The sequence below is a fragment of the Ranitomeya imitator genome, chromosome 8 (assembly GCF_032444005.1).
Source record: "Ranitomeya imitator isolate aRanImi1 chromosome 8, aRanImi1.pri, whole genome shotgun sequence".
In the NCBI taxonomy this organism is placed as follows: domain Eukaryota; kingdom Metazoa; phylum Chordata; class Amphibia; order Anura; family Dendrobatidae; genus Ranitomeya; species Ranitomeya imitator.
Window position 1 is genome coordinate 194,745,684 of NC_091289.1, and position 17,472 is coordinate 194,763,155.

General features: G+C 45.6%; 1 protein-coding gene and 1 long non-coding RNA gene across 3 annotated transcripts in view; one reads left to right on the top strand and one right to left on the bottom strand.

The window, feature by feature from the left end:
- Positions 1-17,472, top strand: part of AK5 (adenylate kinase 5) — a 161,435-nt gene that overhangs the window by 74,123 nt on the left and 69,840 nt on the right. The gene's annotated exons all lie outside the window — the stretch shown is intronic.
- Positions 14,397-17,472, bottom strand: part of LOC138648489 (uncharacterized) — a 34,247-nt gene continuing 31,171 nt past the window's right edge. Inside the window, exon 3 of the long non-coding RNA XR_011315112.1 lies at positions 14,397-14,457. This is a non-coding gene — a long non-coding RNA (uncharacterized lncRNA). The remainder of the gene's footprint in view (positions 14,458-17,472) is intronic.

Genomic DNA, 17,472 nt, shown 5'->3' on the forward strand with positions numbered 1-17,472 from the left:
CTGCCAGCGTCCCGAATGTAATATAATCCGCTGGAATTGGAGGCATAAATCATGGCGGCCACTTGTCTGACTGCATTAGTGACCTTTTTACTGCCTTCTTCTGTCCAGTTGTTTTCCTTTAATTTTTGCCTTTTATGTGTGTACGGCTTTTACAGCTGCATTATCGTGCGTCATTCCTAAAACGTTGTGATAGCTAACCGATTTCTGCAATCTAACATACCAGTTAGTGGGGGATCGCCCGTCCTCTGGGATCTGATGGTCTCATGATGACTTGTATGACTGACTCATAGCTGGCGGGTGACTAATCAGGACCAAGCAGTGATGCCAGTGATATGGATTCCGTTTTGTGCAGAATGTCACATTATCACATAGGTTCAACAGTTCTTTGTGGTGTTTTATTTTTAGTCTAAATAGGTCTAACTAACATTTTTTTTCCCCCCAAGATGCAAAGTGATTTAGATTTTTGCTGCCTGTAACCACCACTAGGGGGAGCTTGAGAGCGGACTGCAGACAGGTTCAGTGCTGAATTGAATGGGAGCTGCAGAAACGTGCAGGGATCAGGTTCCCGCTCACAGCAGCTGTATACAAAGCTGCAGGCAGAGATTGTAGGAAGTAAAAATACATTTTAAATGACATCTACTCTTGTTGAATTCAATACAGGGAAACTATGCGCTCATTAATTTTTGCTCTAGATCAGAAGTGATCTTTGTTGTGTCCGGAGATGCTTCCAATAGGTTGCGCCATAAATATGACTGCTCAGTTCATAAGATAAACTGACCCCTATATGTCGACCAGGAAGGGGGCTGTTATGGCTGGCAATCAGGCAACACAGCGTGCAGTAATCAGCGCACATACAGAGATCTGGCAATAACCAAAAACAATAGGACGAGCTCTGAGACGTGGAATCTCTGTAGACTGCAGTACCTGATCTATCCTCACACAACTATAAGCAGCAGTGGATTGCGCCTATCAACTACCTATGCAACTCGACACTGCCTGAGGAGCTGACTAGCCTGAAGATAGAAATACAAGCCTGACTTACCTCAGAGAAATACCCCAAAGGAATAGGCAGCCCCCCACATATAATGACTGTTAGCAAGATGAAAAGACAAACGTAGGAATGAAATAGATTCAGCAAAGTGAGGCCCGATATTCTAGACAGAGCGAGGATAGCAAAGAGAACTATGCAGTCTACAAAAAACCCTAAAACGAAAACCACGCAAAGGGGCAAAAAGACCCACCGTGCCGAACTAACAGCACGGCGGTGCACCCCTTTGCTTCTCAGAGCTTCCAGCAAAAGTTAATAGCAAGCTGGACAGAAAAAACAGAAAACAAACTAGAAGCACTTATCTAGCAGAGCAGCAGGCCCAAGGAAAGATGCAGTAGCTCAGATCCAACACTGGAACATTGACAAGGAGCAAGGAAGACAGACTCAGGTGGAGCTAAATAGCAAGGCAGCCAACGAGCTCACCAAAACACCTGAGGGAGGAAGCCCAGAGACTGCAATACCACTTGTGACCACAGAAGTGAACTCAGCCACAGAATTCACAACAGTACCCCCCCCTTGAGGAGGGGTCACCGAACCCTCACCAGAACCCCCAGGCCGACCAGGATGAGCCACATGAAAGGCACGAACAAGATCTGGGGCATGGACATCAGAGGCAAAAACCCAGGAATTATCTTCCTGAGCATAACCCTTCCATTTGACCAGATACTGGAGTTTCCGTCTAGAGACACGAGAATCCAAAATCTTCTCCACAATATACTCCAATTCCCCCTCCACCAAAACAGGGGCAGGAGGCTCCACAGATGGAACCATAGGTGCCACGTATCTCCTCAACAACGACCTATGGAATACATTATGTATGGAAAAGGAGTCTGGGAGGGTCAGACGAAAAGACACCGGATTGAGAATCTCAGAAATCCTATACGGACCAATAAAACGAGGTTTAAATTTAGGAGAGGAAACCTTCATAGGAATATGACGAGAAGATAACCAAACCAGATCCCCAACACGAAGTCGGGGTCCCACACGGCGTCTGCGATTAGCGAAAAGCTGAGCCTTCTCCTGGGACAAGGTCAAATTGTCCACTACCTGAGTCCAGATCTGCTGCAACCTGTCCACCACATAATCCACACCAGGACAGTCCGAAGACTCAACCTGTCCTGAAGAGAAACGAGGATGGAACCCAGAATTGCAGAAAAATGGAGAGACCAAGGTAGCCGAGCTGGCCCGATTATTAAGGGCGAACTCAGCCAACGGCAAAAATGACACCCAATCATCCTGGTCAGCGGAAACAAAACATCTCAGATATGTTTCCAAGGTCTGATTGGTTCGTTTGGTCTGGCCATTAGTCTGAGGATGGAAGGCCGAGGAGAAAGATAGGTCAATGCCCATCCTACCACAAAAGGCTCGCCAGAACCTCGAGACAAACTGGGAACCTCTGTCAGAAACAATATTCTCAGGAATGCCATGTAAACGAACCACATGCTGGAAGAACAAAGGCACCAAATCAGAGGAGGAAGGCAATTTAACCAAGGGCACCAGATGGACCATTTTAGAAAAGCGATCACAGACCACCCAAATGACCGACATTTTTTGAGAAACGGGAAGGTCAGAAATGAAATCCATCGAAATATGTGTCCAAGGCCTCTTCGGGACCGGCAAGGGCAAAAGCAACCCACTGGCACGTGAACAGCAGGGCTTAGCCCTAGCACAAATTCCACAGGACTGCACAAAAGCACGCACATCCCGTGACAGAGATGGCCACCAGAAGGATCTAGCAACCAACTCCCTGGTACCAAAGATTCCTGGATGACCGGCCAGCACCGAACAATGAAGTTCAGAGATAACTTTACTAGTCCACCTATCAGGGACGAACAGTTTCTCGGCCGGACAACGATCAGGTTTATTAGCCTGAAATTTCTGCAACAGTCTCCGCAAATCAGGGGAGATGGCAGACACAATGACTCCTTCCTTGAGGATACTCGCCGGCTCAGATAACCCCGGAGAGTCGGGCACAAAACTCCTAGACAGAGCATCCGCCTTCACATTTTTAGAGCCCGGAAGGTATGAAATCACAAAATCAAAACGAGCAAAAAATAACGACCAACGGGCCTGTCTAGGATTCAAGCGCTTGGCAGACTCAAGATAAGTAAGGTTCTTATGATCAGTCAAAACCACCACGCGATGCTTAGCACCCTCAAGCCAATGACGCCACTCCTCGAATGCCCACTTCATGGCCAGCAACTCTCGGTTGCCCACATCATAATTACGCTCAGCAGCAGAAAATTTCCTGGAAAAGAAAGCACATGGTTTGAACACTGAGCAACCAGAACCTCTCTGTGACAAAACCGCCCCTGCACCAATCTCAGAAGCATCAACCTCGACCTGGAACGGAAGAGAAACATCAGGTTGACACAACACAGGGGCACAGCAAAAACGACGCTTCAACTCCTGAAAAGCTTCCACGGCAGCAGAAGACCAATTAACCAAATCAGCACCCTTCTTGGTCAAATCGGTCAATGGTCTGGCAATGCTAGAAAAATTACAGATGAAGCGACGATAAAAATTAGCAAAGCCCAGGAATTTCTGCAGACTTTTTAGAGATGTCGGCTGAGTCCAATCCTGGATGGCCTGAACCTTAACCGGATCCATCTCGATAGTAGAAGGGGAAAAGATGAACCCCAAAAATGAAACTTTCTGCACACCGAAGAGACACTTTGATCCCTTCACGAACAAGGAATTAGCACGCAGTACCTGGAAAACCATTCTGACTTGCTTCACATGAGACTCCCAATCATCTGAGAAGATCAAAATGTCATCCAAGTAAACAATCAAGAATTTATCCAGATACTCACGGAAAATGTCATGCATAAAAGACTGAAAAACAGATGGAGCATTGGCAAGTCCGAACGGCATCACCAGATACTCAAAATGACCCTCGGGCGTATTAAATGCCGTTTTCCATTCATCTCCCTGCCTGATTCTCACCAGATTATACGCACCACGAAGATCAATCTTAGTAAACCAACTAGCCCCCTTAATCCGAGCAAACAAGTCAGAAATCAATGGCAAGGGATACTGAAACTTAACAGTGATCTTATTAAGAAGGCGGTAATCAATACACGGTCTTAGCGAACCATCCTTCTTGGCTACAAAAAAGAACCCTGCTCCCAATGGTGACGACGATGGGCGAATATGTCCCTTCTCCAGGGACTCCTTCACATAACTGCGCATAGCTGTGTGTTCAGGTACGGACAAATTAAATAAACGACCCTTAGGGAATTTACTACCAGGAATCAAATCGATAGCACAATCACAATTCCTATGCGGAGGTAGGGCATCAGACTTGGACTCTTCAAATACATCCTGAAAGTCCGACAAGAACTCTGGGATGTCAGAAGAAATGGATGACGAAATAGACAAAAATGGAACATCACCATGTACTCCCTGACAACCCCAGCTGGTTACCGACATAGAGTTCCAATCCAATACTGGATTATGGGTTTGTAGCCATGGCAACCCCAACACGACCACATCATGCAAATTATGCAGTACCAAAAAGCGAATAACTTCCTGATGTGCAGGAGCCATGCACATGGTCAGCTGGGCCCAGTACTGAGGCTTATTCTTGGCCAAAGGTGTAGCATCAATTCCTCTCAGCGGAATAGGACACCGCAAAGGCTCCAAGAAAAATCCACAACGCCTAGCATAATCCAAATCCATCAGATTCAGGGCAGCGCCTGAATCCACAAACGCCATGACAGAATATGATGACAAAGAGCACATTAAGGTAATGGACAAAAGGAATTTGGACTGTACAGTACCAATAACGGCAGAGCTATCGAACCGCCTAGTGCGTTTAGGACAATTAGAAATAGCATGAGTAGAATCACCACAATAGAAACACAGTCTGTTCAGACGTCTGTGTTCGTGCCGTTCTACTTTAGTCATAGTCCTGTCGCACTGCATAGGCTCAGGCTTACTCTCAGACAATACCGCCAGATGGTGCACAGATTTACGCTCGCGCAAGCGACGACCGATCTGAATGGCCAAGGACATAGACTCATTCAAACCAGCAGGCATAGGAAATCCCACCATTACATCCTTAAGAGCTTCAGAGAGACCCTTTCTGAACAAAGCCGCTAGTGCAGATTCATTCCACAGAGTGAGTACTGACCATTTCCTAAATTTCTGACAATATACTTCTACATCATCCTGACCCTGGCATAAAGCCAGCAGATTTTTCTCAGCTTGATCCACTGAATTAGGCTCATCGTAAAGCAATCCCAGCGCCTGGAAAAATGCATCAACATTACTCAATGCAGAATCTCCTGGTGCAAGAGAAAACGCCCAGTCCTGTGGGTCGCCGCGCAAAAAAGAAATAATAATCAAAACCTGTTGAATAGGATTACCAGAAGAATGAGGTTTCAAGGCCAAAAATAGCTTACAATTATTTCTGAAGCTCAGGAACTTAGTTCTGTCACCAAAAAAACAAATCAGGAATCGGAATTCTTGGTTCTAGCATCGATTTCTGATCAATAGTATCTTGAATCTTTTGTACATTTACAACGAGATTATCCATTGAGGAGCACAGAGTCTGAATATCCATGTCCACAGCTGTGTCCTGAAGCACTCTAATGTCTAGGGGAAAAAAAAGACTGAAGACAGAGCTAAGAAAAAAAAATGATGTCAGGATTTCTTTTTTCCCTCTATTGGAAATCATTGGAGGGCTCCTTGTACTGTTATGGCTGGCAATCAGGCAACACAGCGTGCAGTAATCAGCGCACATACAGAGATCTGGCAATAACCAAAAACAATAGGACGAGCTCTGAGACGTGGAATCTCTGTAGACTGCAGTACCTGATCTATCCTCACACAACTATAAGCAGCAGTGGATTGCGCCTATCAACTACCTATGCAACTCGGCACTGCCTGAGGAGCTGACTAGCCTGAAGATAGAAATACAAGCCTGACTTACCTCAGAGAAATACCCCAAAGGAATAGGCAGCCCCCCACATATAATGACTGTTAGCAAGATGAAAAGACAAACGTAGGAATGAAATAGATTCAGCAAAGTGAGGCCCGATATTCTAGACAGAGCGAGGATAGCAAAGAGAACTATGCAGTCTACAAAAAACCCTAAAACGAAAACCACGCAAAGGGGCAAAAAGACCCACCGTGCCGAACTAACAGCACGGCGGTGCACCCCTTTGCTTCTCAGAGCTTCCAGCAAAAGTTAATAGCAAGCTGGACAGAAAAAACAGAAAACAAACTAGAAGCACTTATCTAGCAGAGCAGCAGACCCAAGGAAAGATGCAGTAGCTCAGATCCAACACTGGAACATTGACAAGGAGCAAGGAAGACAGACTCAGGTGGAGCTAAATAGCAAGGCAGCCAACGAGCTCACCAAAACACCTGAGGGAGGAAGCCCAGAGACTGCAATACCACTTGTGACCACAGAAGTGAACTCAGCCACAGAATTCACAACAGGGGGCTGGCTTGGACTTTAAAATAAGCTCTGAGCCCACCACCTTTCCCGTCATAGCCTATGCGTGGGGCCTGGTTAGCTTATGAAATGAGCCGTCTCCACACCCTGCAATGAGGACGTACCAACATGGAAAACGCTCTCCTGTGCCTGTGTAGAGGATTGAGCGTACTCGACCACTTATTAAAAGTACCGAACCTACACTAGTATCCTAACCTTCAATATAGAGTGTATATGAACAGAGAAATCAATTAATACCCGTACAAAAAAAATAGATAAAAATATATTTGTGTTATTGACATCGATTAAAAACAATTTACAAAAATCAATCACATAAAATAACACAAAAACCAGGTGAGCACCGACACCGCACTCCTGGATATATAAGCAAAACAATACAAAATAATTAATATCTAAGCATTGAAGCCGGATACTCATAAAAGAAAAAATTAAAGCACCCAAGGTCATCAAAGATTAGTGAAAAAGGCAGAGGGTGTAAGTACATACAGAGTGGTATCCATAGCACACCACCTATAAGAAAGGCACCCAATGCTTGTTTCGCATCAAGCTTCGTCAAGGGGAAGCTAATATTATGTTTACAGCATTGAGGACCTCGGACTTTCTGATTTCTTCTTTTATGATTATCCGGCTTCAATGCTTGGATATTAATTACTTTCTTCTTTATTGTTTTGCTCGTACATCTAGAAGTGCGGTGTCAGTGCTCACCTAATTGTGTTACTTTATGTCTCTGATTTTGTGTCTTTCAATTGTTTTTAATCATTCTCAACAATACGAGTATATTTTATCTATTTTTTGAGCTTTGCATATTTTTTTTGTACAGAATATTCAGAATCTTTTTAATCCAGTTCCCTAGATGGCGGAAGCTATTTGATCCTTGGTTCGCTTGCGTTGACCTGTCCGGCCGCCCATGAATGGTTTTGATCCCTGGTCTGCTTGCGTTGACCTTTTCCTGCCACCTATGAATGGTTTTGATCCCTGGTCCGCTTGCGTCGACCTGTCCGTGCCGCCCATGAATGGTTTTGATCCCTGGTCCGCTTGCGTTGACCTGTTCGTGCCACCCATGAATGGTTTTGATCCCTAGTCTGCTTGCGTTGACCTGTCCGTGCCGCCCATGAATGGTTTTGATCCCTGGTCCGCTTGCGTTGACCTGTTCGTGCCACCCATGAATGGTTTTGATCCCTGGTCCGCTTGCGTTGACCTGTTCGTGCCACCTATTAATGGTTTTGATCCCTGGTCCGCTTGCGTTGACCTGTCCGTGCCGCCCATGAATGGTTTTGATTCCTGGTCCGCTTGCGTTGACCTGTCCGTGCCGCCCATGAATGGTTTTGATCCCTGGTCCGCTTGCGTTGACCTGTCCATGCCGCCCATGAATGGTTTTGATCCCTGGTCCGATTGCGTTGACCTGTCCGTGCCGCCCATGAATGGTTTTGATCCCTGGTCCACTTGCGTTGACCTGTCCGTGCCACCCATGAATGGTTTTGATCCGTGGTCCACTTGCGTTGACCTGTCCGTGCCGCCCATGAATGGTTTTGATCGCTGGTCCGCTTGCGTTGACCTGTCCGTGCCGCCCATGAATGGTTTTGATCGCTGGTCCGCTTGCGTTGACCTGTCCGTGCCTCCCATGAACGGTTTTGTCCCTGAGACATATAATTGGCCATCGTAGATTGTTCTGAGACGGATGAATTATCCTGAGCGGCTTCTACGCTGCAGCTCCGGGCAGACTGCCTCCTGTCTCAGGACATTGCTGAATATTACAAGATTAGGATTACTCTCCTTTTTTTTTCTTTTTTGTCCTTTCTGTGAGTTTTTCTTGTTATCCGTGTTTGGTGGAGGAGCAGCATTGTGTTTGCATTGCACTCGCCTCCCCTCATCCCCCGCATGAACTGCAGGTAGTGATCTCTCGACAACTGTCCTGTGTCATTTTACAGGCTGCGCACTGGCAGCGTTCATCACCTCTGCTCCCGTACTGTTCCCGAAAATTATTTGAATACAATTAAAAAGTGTAAGGAGGTTTATGTACTGCAGCGTATTCCACATTAGATGGAGTCATCTGTGGCTTTAAGAAAAGAAAAGAAAGATGGAGAAACTAACTGGACATATTTGCCTTGATTTACGTTTACACAACCGTATTTTTGGTCTGGATACTTTCCTTGGGAATAAAAACTGACTTCACTCGGACCAGTGTTAATTAGTAGGACTGTACAGATGACCTTTTTTTCATGCGGACCAAATGGCTGCATAAGAATAATCGCAGCTTGCACTTAGTGTTCTCCATATTTTGGATGATTCTCATCCATTTAAGTTTATGAGTGTGAAAATAAAAATCAGAATTTATTTGGAAAACCTGTGGATTTGTTCACACGTGGTGGAAGCTCTGCAGGGTTTCTGGCCAAATTCGCGGCTTTAGAGAAGAAGCAAAGTGACAGACAAATCCACCGCAGCGATGAGTAGAGTGAACGGCGTGGAAAATCTGTAGGAAGATCCGCAGCAAATTCTCATGTAATAACCGCAGATTTTGACACGGATTTCTAGCGGCTCTGCAGTGGAGCAGTGGGCACGTGTGACGGTGTCGCTGGGGGTTTCTCGCGCAGTGAATGTGCTGTGGATTTCGGCTGCGTTTTACTAATGAAAGCAGATTATAAGTGAGATATCAGGAAAGAGAAAATCCGCAGCATAATTATCACCAAATAAAACCCACCGCATGTCAATTTAATGGGGGCGGCGTGTAACGGAACCACATAATCTACAGCAAACTCTTCTATACTATTGACCGCTGCAGTATTTCTATTCCAGAGCTTAAGTCTGGTGTGAACGTGGCCTTAATGTCCTGAAACACGAATAATAAAACAACCAATCATGTCTAAATGGCATTCTCTGTTATTACAGGAGGCCGGGATCTGGAAACAATCCGCTACATAGTATCATCAGGAATATTCCAGGACTTTGTATCAGTGCGTGATGGATACAATTATCGATCACATCCGCGTGATGATTTGTGCAGAACGTCTCCACTGGGATGGAAATGAGCTCAGCTGCGCCTCCTGCCAGCTGTAAATGAGTTTCTTTGCATTAGGAAGATTCCAGGTAGCAATTAGCGGTAATTAGCTGTATGGCTCCTGCAGACGCCTGGAAGCTCATTTCCTTCACGAAGAGGGAAGCCTCCGCCTGCGACTGTGGAGGACGAGAAGCTCAGAAGATCTGCGGAGGCTGCAGAATCATCCTCTGCTGGACGCCAGCCGTCACCTCGTACTGTCCAGGTGATGCTCGGTGACAGTGATGAGGATCCACCAACCCAGAAACCACAGCCCCGTCTGGGACGCCATCCCTCAATGGCCGAAATATGGGTATTTGGGGCCGTCTTCTGCTCCTTTGGAGATGTGCACACGGAGGGTTTTGGCTTCACAAAAATGCCTGAAAAATAGCTTAAAAAAAGCTTGAAAGTCGCTTCTTATTCATTGTTAATATACGACTGCTCTGCTGTTCACATTTTCAGTCTTTTCCAATGTTTTTTTTTTCTGCTTTTGGGTTTTGAAGAAAGACCTAATTGGAAAAAGGAAAGTGCATGTCAGTTCTGGGAACCTGTCATCAGGATGTTATATCCTCACTAATAATAATGGCCCTTTAATGCTGATTACATCTTTACCTTCTTGGTAGGATTACAGAAATCCCTCATTTACATCATGCGCTATTGATCTGCAGGCTCAGTGGGGCGATCACCGTCCTGGCAGTGCTCCTGCCTCACCCCCTAATTCCCCGACCATCCGCGGCCTCTGGTCCATGATAGACCGGTCCCTCTTGTCTCCGAGATCTGCCCCCATGGCCGGCATTTTGTGCAGGTGCTGTCATTGCCCGGTGTCATCTCCTCAGACGGGAAGGTGCATGCACAGCAATCTCCTGATGACATTGCATATGCCGGACTATCGATCTTCCAACCCTTCTGATGATCACTTTCCTTTAAAGCGACATTTGATGAGATTTGCTTTTAACTTGGCCCAAATCAGAAGGCAGCAAAAAATATCTTCAAAACTTCTTTACATAAAAGGGGAGAGACCTGTCAATCAAGCTGGTCTGGTTGGGGGTCAGTCGGAGGCGCCTCTCTCCTCGTACTCCCCTTGTTTTCCAAGCTGTGTAATTTCTGATTTTTAAGGATCATTGGTCTACACAGATAATGCTGTCGCTGGCATATTGGATGCAGTCAGTCTCCTTCTCTACCAGATGCGTTTTGAGGGCATGTTGTGAATTTTGGCATTTAGAAGTTTGGATTTCAGCATTCCTTGGCAACATCTAATTGGAAAGGGATGTTTATTCTCCAGCAGCACTTACGGCCTAATAATATATTACCTTCAATGTATAAACAGTAAGCTGCTCAATTGCCCGCAAAAGGCGGCCAGAATGTTATCACTAAAAGTGTAACTGCAGCTTCAGACAGCATCCTACAGGTCAGAAATTGTGATCGGTGGCGGTCCGAGTGCTGCAACCTGATCTGGTGAAGGAGCAGAGGCTGAAGATGGATCTCATAGACCCTCAGAGAGGAGCCACATGATGGAGCAGAGGCTGAAGATGGATCTCATAGACCCTCAGAGAGGAGCCACATGGTGAAGGAGCAGAGGCTGAAGATGGATCTCACAGACCCTCAGAGAGGAGCCACATGGTGAAGGAGCAGAGTCTGAAGATGGATCTCACAGACCCTTGGAGAGGAGCCACATGGTGAAGGAGCAGAGTCTGAAGATGGATCTCACAGACCCTCAGAGAGGAGCCACATGGTGAAGGAGCAGAGGCTGAAGATGGATCTCACAGACCCTCAGAGAGGAGCCACATGGTGAAGGAGCAGAGTCTGAAGATGGATCTCACAGACCCTCAGAGAGGAGCCACATGGTGAAGGAGCAGAGTCTGAAGATGGATCTCACAGACCCTCAGAGAGGAGCCACATGGTGAAGGAGCAGAGGCTGAAGATGGATCTTACAGACCCTCAGAGAGGAGCCAAATGGTGAAGGAGCAGAGTCTGAAGATGGATCTCACAGACCCTCAGAGAGGAGCCACATGGTGAAGGAGCAGAGTCTGAAGATGGATCTCACAGACCCTTGGAGAGGAGCCACATGGTGAAGGAGCAGAGGCTGAAGATGCATCTCACAGACCCTCAGAGAGGAGCCACATGGTGAAGGAGCAGAGTCTGAAGATGGATCTCACAGATCCTCAGAGAGGAGCCACATGGTGAAGGAGCAGAGTCTGAAGATGGATCTCACAGACCCTTGGAGAGGAGCCACATGGTGAAGGAGCAGAGTCTGAAGATGGATCTCACAGACCCTCAGAGAGGAGCCACATGGTGAAGGAGCAGAGGCTGAAGATGGATCTCACAGACCCTCAGAGAGGAGCCACATGGTGAAGGAGCAGAGTCTGAAGATGGATCTCACAGACCCTCAGAGAGGAGCCACATGGTGAAGGAGCAGAGTCTGAAGATGGATCTCACAGACCCTCAGAGAGGAGCCACATGGTGAAGGAGCAGAGGCTGAAGATGGATCTTACAGACCCTCAGAGAGGAGCCAAATGGTGAAGGAGCAGAGTCTGAAGATGGATCTCACAGACCCTCAGAGAGGAGCCACATGGTGAAGGAGCAGAGTCTGAAGATGGATCTCACAGACCCTCAGAGAGGAGCCACATGGTGAAGGAGCAGAGTCTGAAGATGGATCTCACAGACCCTCAGAGAGGAGCCACATGGTGAAGGAGCAGAGTCTGAAGATGGATCTCACAGACCCTCAGAGAGGAGCCACATGGTGAAGGAGCAGAGGCTGAAGATGGATCTTACAGACCCTCAGAGAGGAGCCAAATGGTGAAGGAGCAGAGTCTGAAGATGGATCTCACAGACCCTCAGAGAGGAGCCACATGGTGAAGGAGCAGAGTCTGAAGATGGATCTCACAGACCCTTGGAGAGGAGCCACATGGTGAAGGAGCAGAGGCTGAAGATGCATCTCACAGACCCTCGGAGAGGAGCCACATAGTGAAGGAGCAGAGGCTGAAGATGGATCTCAGAGAGGAGCCACATGGTGAAGGAGCAGATGCTGAAGATGGATCTCACAGACCCTTGGAGAGGAGCCACATGGTGAAGGAGCAGAGTCTGAAGATGGATCTCACAGATCCTCAGAGAGGAGCCACATGGTGAAGGAGCAGAGGCTGAAGATGGATCTCACAGACCATTGGAGAGGAGCCTCATCCCCATTGATCAAAACTCCTCACTTGTCTCTGCAACACATCAAAAAGTTTTCTGAAAGTAAAGTTACACTTTAAAAGTTAGGTTAGAAAATAGTTCTCTGACATCCAGCAAGGCATATTAAAGAGGTTGCCCTTTTTAAATGCTCTTTTAGGGTATTATGAGTGAAAAGAGTGTGATCCACACTCTGTATTTGTACCCATTAGCCAGAGCGTCTTGGAAGCTTGGATGAGCGGGTCTGTCCATGCATGCATCCATGCGTCCATGCATCCTCCCATTGATTTGACTGGATGCTGTGTAACACTTCGTCTTCCTTTTGGGGGCGCTGCAGGGATGTTGAACCTTTGCTGCCAGGATTCTCTACAGATCATAGGAGGTTCTAACAGTGGCACATCCTGTGGTCAGTTTATCATTAGAGGGACCTTTCTAATGAAAAGGCATTTTCCAAAGTTGACAACCCCATTTAAGGAATTAATTAGCTCAGAATTTGTACCTAAATATCATTTGCATATGAATAATTATGGTAAGGACACTAAGGGACTGCGAGGGGTGCACTTATAAAACTTTCTGGTGCTGGCTCATGTTCCATCATCATTATGGACAACTCTGATCAGCTTACCCCTGATAGAAAGTTTATGAGAACATTGTAAAACTTTTCCGGGAATTTCTAATTTTCCCGTATATAAACCCCCCACCCAGCTACACTAGTGGATGGGAAGCTATTAATCGCTACATTGTATTTTTATCATCCTCATTACCTTCTAACAAGGTGGTGCAGCAATCTTACAAGTGTCCAATTATAATGATACAAATCCGCTATAACAATACCATTTACATAATGTCCTCCCAACAGGCCCGTTCACAGGACGTCGTTATCTCTGCCCTACATAACGGTTGGATCATTATTCAGAAATCGATATTCATAAAACAAATATTTAATTGTTGTGTACAGGGCCCCGCGCTCCTGAGAACTCTCGCCCCTCGCGGACGGCAATAGATGAACTCCCAGGGTAAAATACTAAAGAGCGAGCTAATTACTGGAAGCACAACCAAACCACTTTGATCCTTTGCCTCTGCATCATTAATAAATATTCTTATACGATCACTAACGAGGGCTGATTACCATGTCTAATTATAGGACTGGCGGTGAAAGACGGAGGAGATGTGCTAATGATCGTTATATAATTGCCCGTATGCTCGGGCCCGATAACGTGCAGGAATGTTTCTGCCGTAATTGGCCGAATCTGTTCTCGATAGAAGGACGGGTCAGCTCGCGGGGTTTATTTCATGGCTCTGAAAAGCTTATTATTTTTTAACTTGACAGTACGAAGAATTCGGCTTGTCTCCCGGGGTCTCCGTGTAAAAACTTCACCCGCTTACAATGATTGTACATTTACAAGAGACTTATAGGCGCCCTTCGGGCATTCGTTTGACGCACTTTGGAAGCTGGAAGCGGCTCCATGTTTTCGGTTTTTATTATTGTAAAGCGACACGAGAGATAAAATGTAAACGCTCTCCAAGGATGTGACCGGAAACGCTGCTTTCTTTGGAGACTTTTTTTTGGAGTCTTGTGATCTTGTGCCCATAAAAAGTGGCATCAGATATAGGGCAGATTTACTTAGGAGGAATGTGCCGACAGCGGCCGCAGTTCGGATGGAGACATCTGTCTTAGTGACCCTTTTTAAAAGAAGTAGAAAGCATGGTAGATGTTATTTCTATCCTTTTGTATAGCAAAGTTGCCTGAAAGACACAAACCGAAAAAAAAACACTTTTAGCCTCCATCTGTGCTCAGCCTAATCCTAATAGAGAGGAGCAAGACCCTGGTGCCTCAGATTCTATGGCGGCTGGACCGGAGCCTCACCTCCTTACTAAAATTCCATGCCGGCTTGGCACAACTACTTGTGTGCGTCACACCACAACTAAGACGTCGCACCAGGCCGAATAATCGAAGAGACACCGGGGACGCTGGCAGGGATGAGGCGGATCGCGCGGCTCCCATCCAGCGGTGCCGCGGTTCTGCATATCAATTTACTCATCTCTACTGTTTAATAATAGATTAGACACTCGGAAAAAGTTCTTCATGATACAACCGGCACATCTTTAGTCACTTTTGTCTATCTTACTTTTAAACCATTTTTTTTTTCACCAAAATTTTGGTGCATTTTATGCTACACCCCTTCTCCGCTAAGCCATGCCTCGTCAACGAGCGCAGCGCAAAAAGTCATTAAAACGCTTCATAAATGTGACGTGCCGCACACGTGCCAGAGTTTTGCCTCATTTTGAGTTGTAAATCGGCTACAAAGCGTTCGCTCTTAAAAGGGCAGAGTGAGTATTCCAATGATTAAAAATAACGAAGTAAACGAACTAAGAAATATTCTAGTGTTCCTTGTTGGTCTTTGTTAACTTCCCTTTGCTGATGATGTCCTGTATATCCATGTGACCCCTTCAGCCAATCACTGCTTCAGCAGGGAAGGCTAGCATGCACCTCCCGAGACCACTGTGGACAGTGATTGGCTGCAGCAGTCATGTGGATGTACATGATGTCATCCGTGCAGGAAAGTGAACAAAGGCTGGTGTAGACCACCAATGGAAAACTGGGGATTGAATAGGTCATTTTTTATATTGTTTTTATATCTCAACAACACCTTTTGGATTCTGACATCTTAAAAGTTAATTTTATTTTTCACATTAATTGTTATTGCAAAGCTTTGACTCCACCCTTTGTATCCTTTCATTATCCTATAAAAGCATGCAGACTGGTTTATAAGGTTGGATGGATCCAAAACATTTTTGCAGTCGAGTCCACACCTGGGCAGGTGATATATGTCGATTTGTCAGTAATTGGGTTCAGGAGTTTTATTTTTTGGGCTCCTTGGATTTATGGCGCTCTGGTATAATGTTTGGTTTCATGCCTTTCTCCTCCGACCTCAGAGGTGACGATTACTAACAGCGGTCAATTATAAATGTCCACACTCCATCGTCGGAGGACACTGGAAAGTCTGGTGCAGACAGCGACAGGTCCAGAAAGTTTTGACACTTGATTGGGAATGATCAGACGAGGAAAGAACTTTGTCATTTGTTGCAAGGGATTAGTATCGTCTTTATCAGGAGTAAAATGAAACATTGTCATCACTGTTCCCCAAGAATGAAATTCCTTTGTCACTTCTTGTAATTCCGCACGATCGCTAACTAATGACTTGAAAAGTGGCCGGGTTTCTGCAGAGCAGTACAATATCGTAAAGGTCACTGACGATCTGCCGTAATGGAAAGCTGACCTTATTACTGCAAATACTTCAGCAGGTTAAAGAGGGGAAAGTATTCTAATACAGCAGTAGAGAAATGCCGTCGTCTCGTCTGACAGGTCCCTCCAGGTGTCCTGTAAATTACTTTAGTTATTAGTAGGTGCCGTTTTCAGATTCTTAGGTTCTGGGGGTCAAGATTGGGGCTGCGTGATTCTGTCACTAACCTGTAGCTACAAAGATGCCTTTGTCAGGGATGGTTTGATCTATGATGTGCATCATGGTTGATAAGCAGGCGGGATAGTAATTTGTGAGTTTGGCAATGTTTCGAGATTGCAGCAACAAGTATTTTCATTTTGCCCTCCGTCCACAGTATGCCTTTTATGCTGCCTAGCCTTTGGTTGCAAAGAGTAATCTCCAATGGTGTTATGTAATTTTCCCCTTCGCAGGCATTATCTTTCATTTTCATTAGTCTCTGGTCTAATGGATAAAGACCAGCAGCTATGAAGTCTCCCATACACAGCACAGAACACTTACATGCGGGATTTCTGCTTATTTCTCTACATAGCAGATGTTCAGAAGTAGTAGCAGTATGGAATACATTATACAGTAGTTTTGAGCAGTATAGCTGTGAATCCAGCTCCAGGTTGAGTTGAACACTTGCTAGAAAGCCAAAGCATAGAGGGCATATAGCAACAGTGAGCAATGTAAGTGTGAATCCAGCGCTGGACTGAGATGCACGCTTACTAGAAAATAGCATGGAGAATATTTACAGCTGTACTGAGCAGTGTAGTTGTAAATCCAGCACTGGGGGCTGAGTTTGACACTTAGTAGAAAGCATCATGAAGAGCATATACAGCTGTGCTTGACAGTGTAGTTGTGAATCCAGCACTGTGGGGTGAGATTGACACTCAGTAGAATGCAACATGGAGAATATACAGTGCCTTGAGAAAGTATTCGCCCCCTGGAACTTTCCAATCTTTTCTCACATATCATACTTCAAACATAAAGGTACCAAATGTAAATTTTTGGTGAAGAATCAACAATAAGTGGAACACAATTGTGAAGTTGAATGAAATTTATTGGTTATTTTAAATTTTTTAGGAAATTCAAAAACTGAAAAGTGGGGGGTGCAATATTATTCGGCCCCTTTACTTTCAGTGCAGAAGTTCATTGTGGATCTCTGAATGATCCAATGTTGTCCTAAATGACTAATGATGATAAATATAATCCACCTGTGTGTGATCAAGTCTCCGTATAAATGCACCTGCTCTGTGATAGTCTCAGGGTTCTGTGTGAAGCACAGAGAGCATCATGAAGACCAAGGAACACAACAGGCAGCTCCGTGATACTGTTGTGGAGAAGTTTAAAGCCGATTTGGATACAAAATGATTTCCAAAACTTTGAACATCCCAAGGAGCACTGTGCAAGCGATCATATTGAAATGGAAGGAGTATCATACCACTGCAAATCTACCAAGACCCGGCCGTCCCTCTAAACTTTCATCTCAAACAAG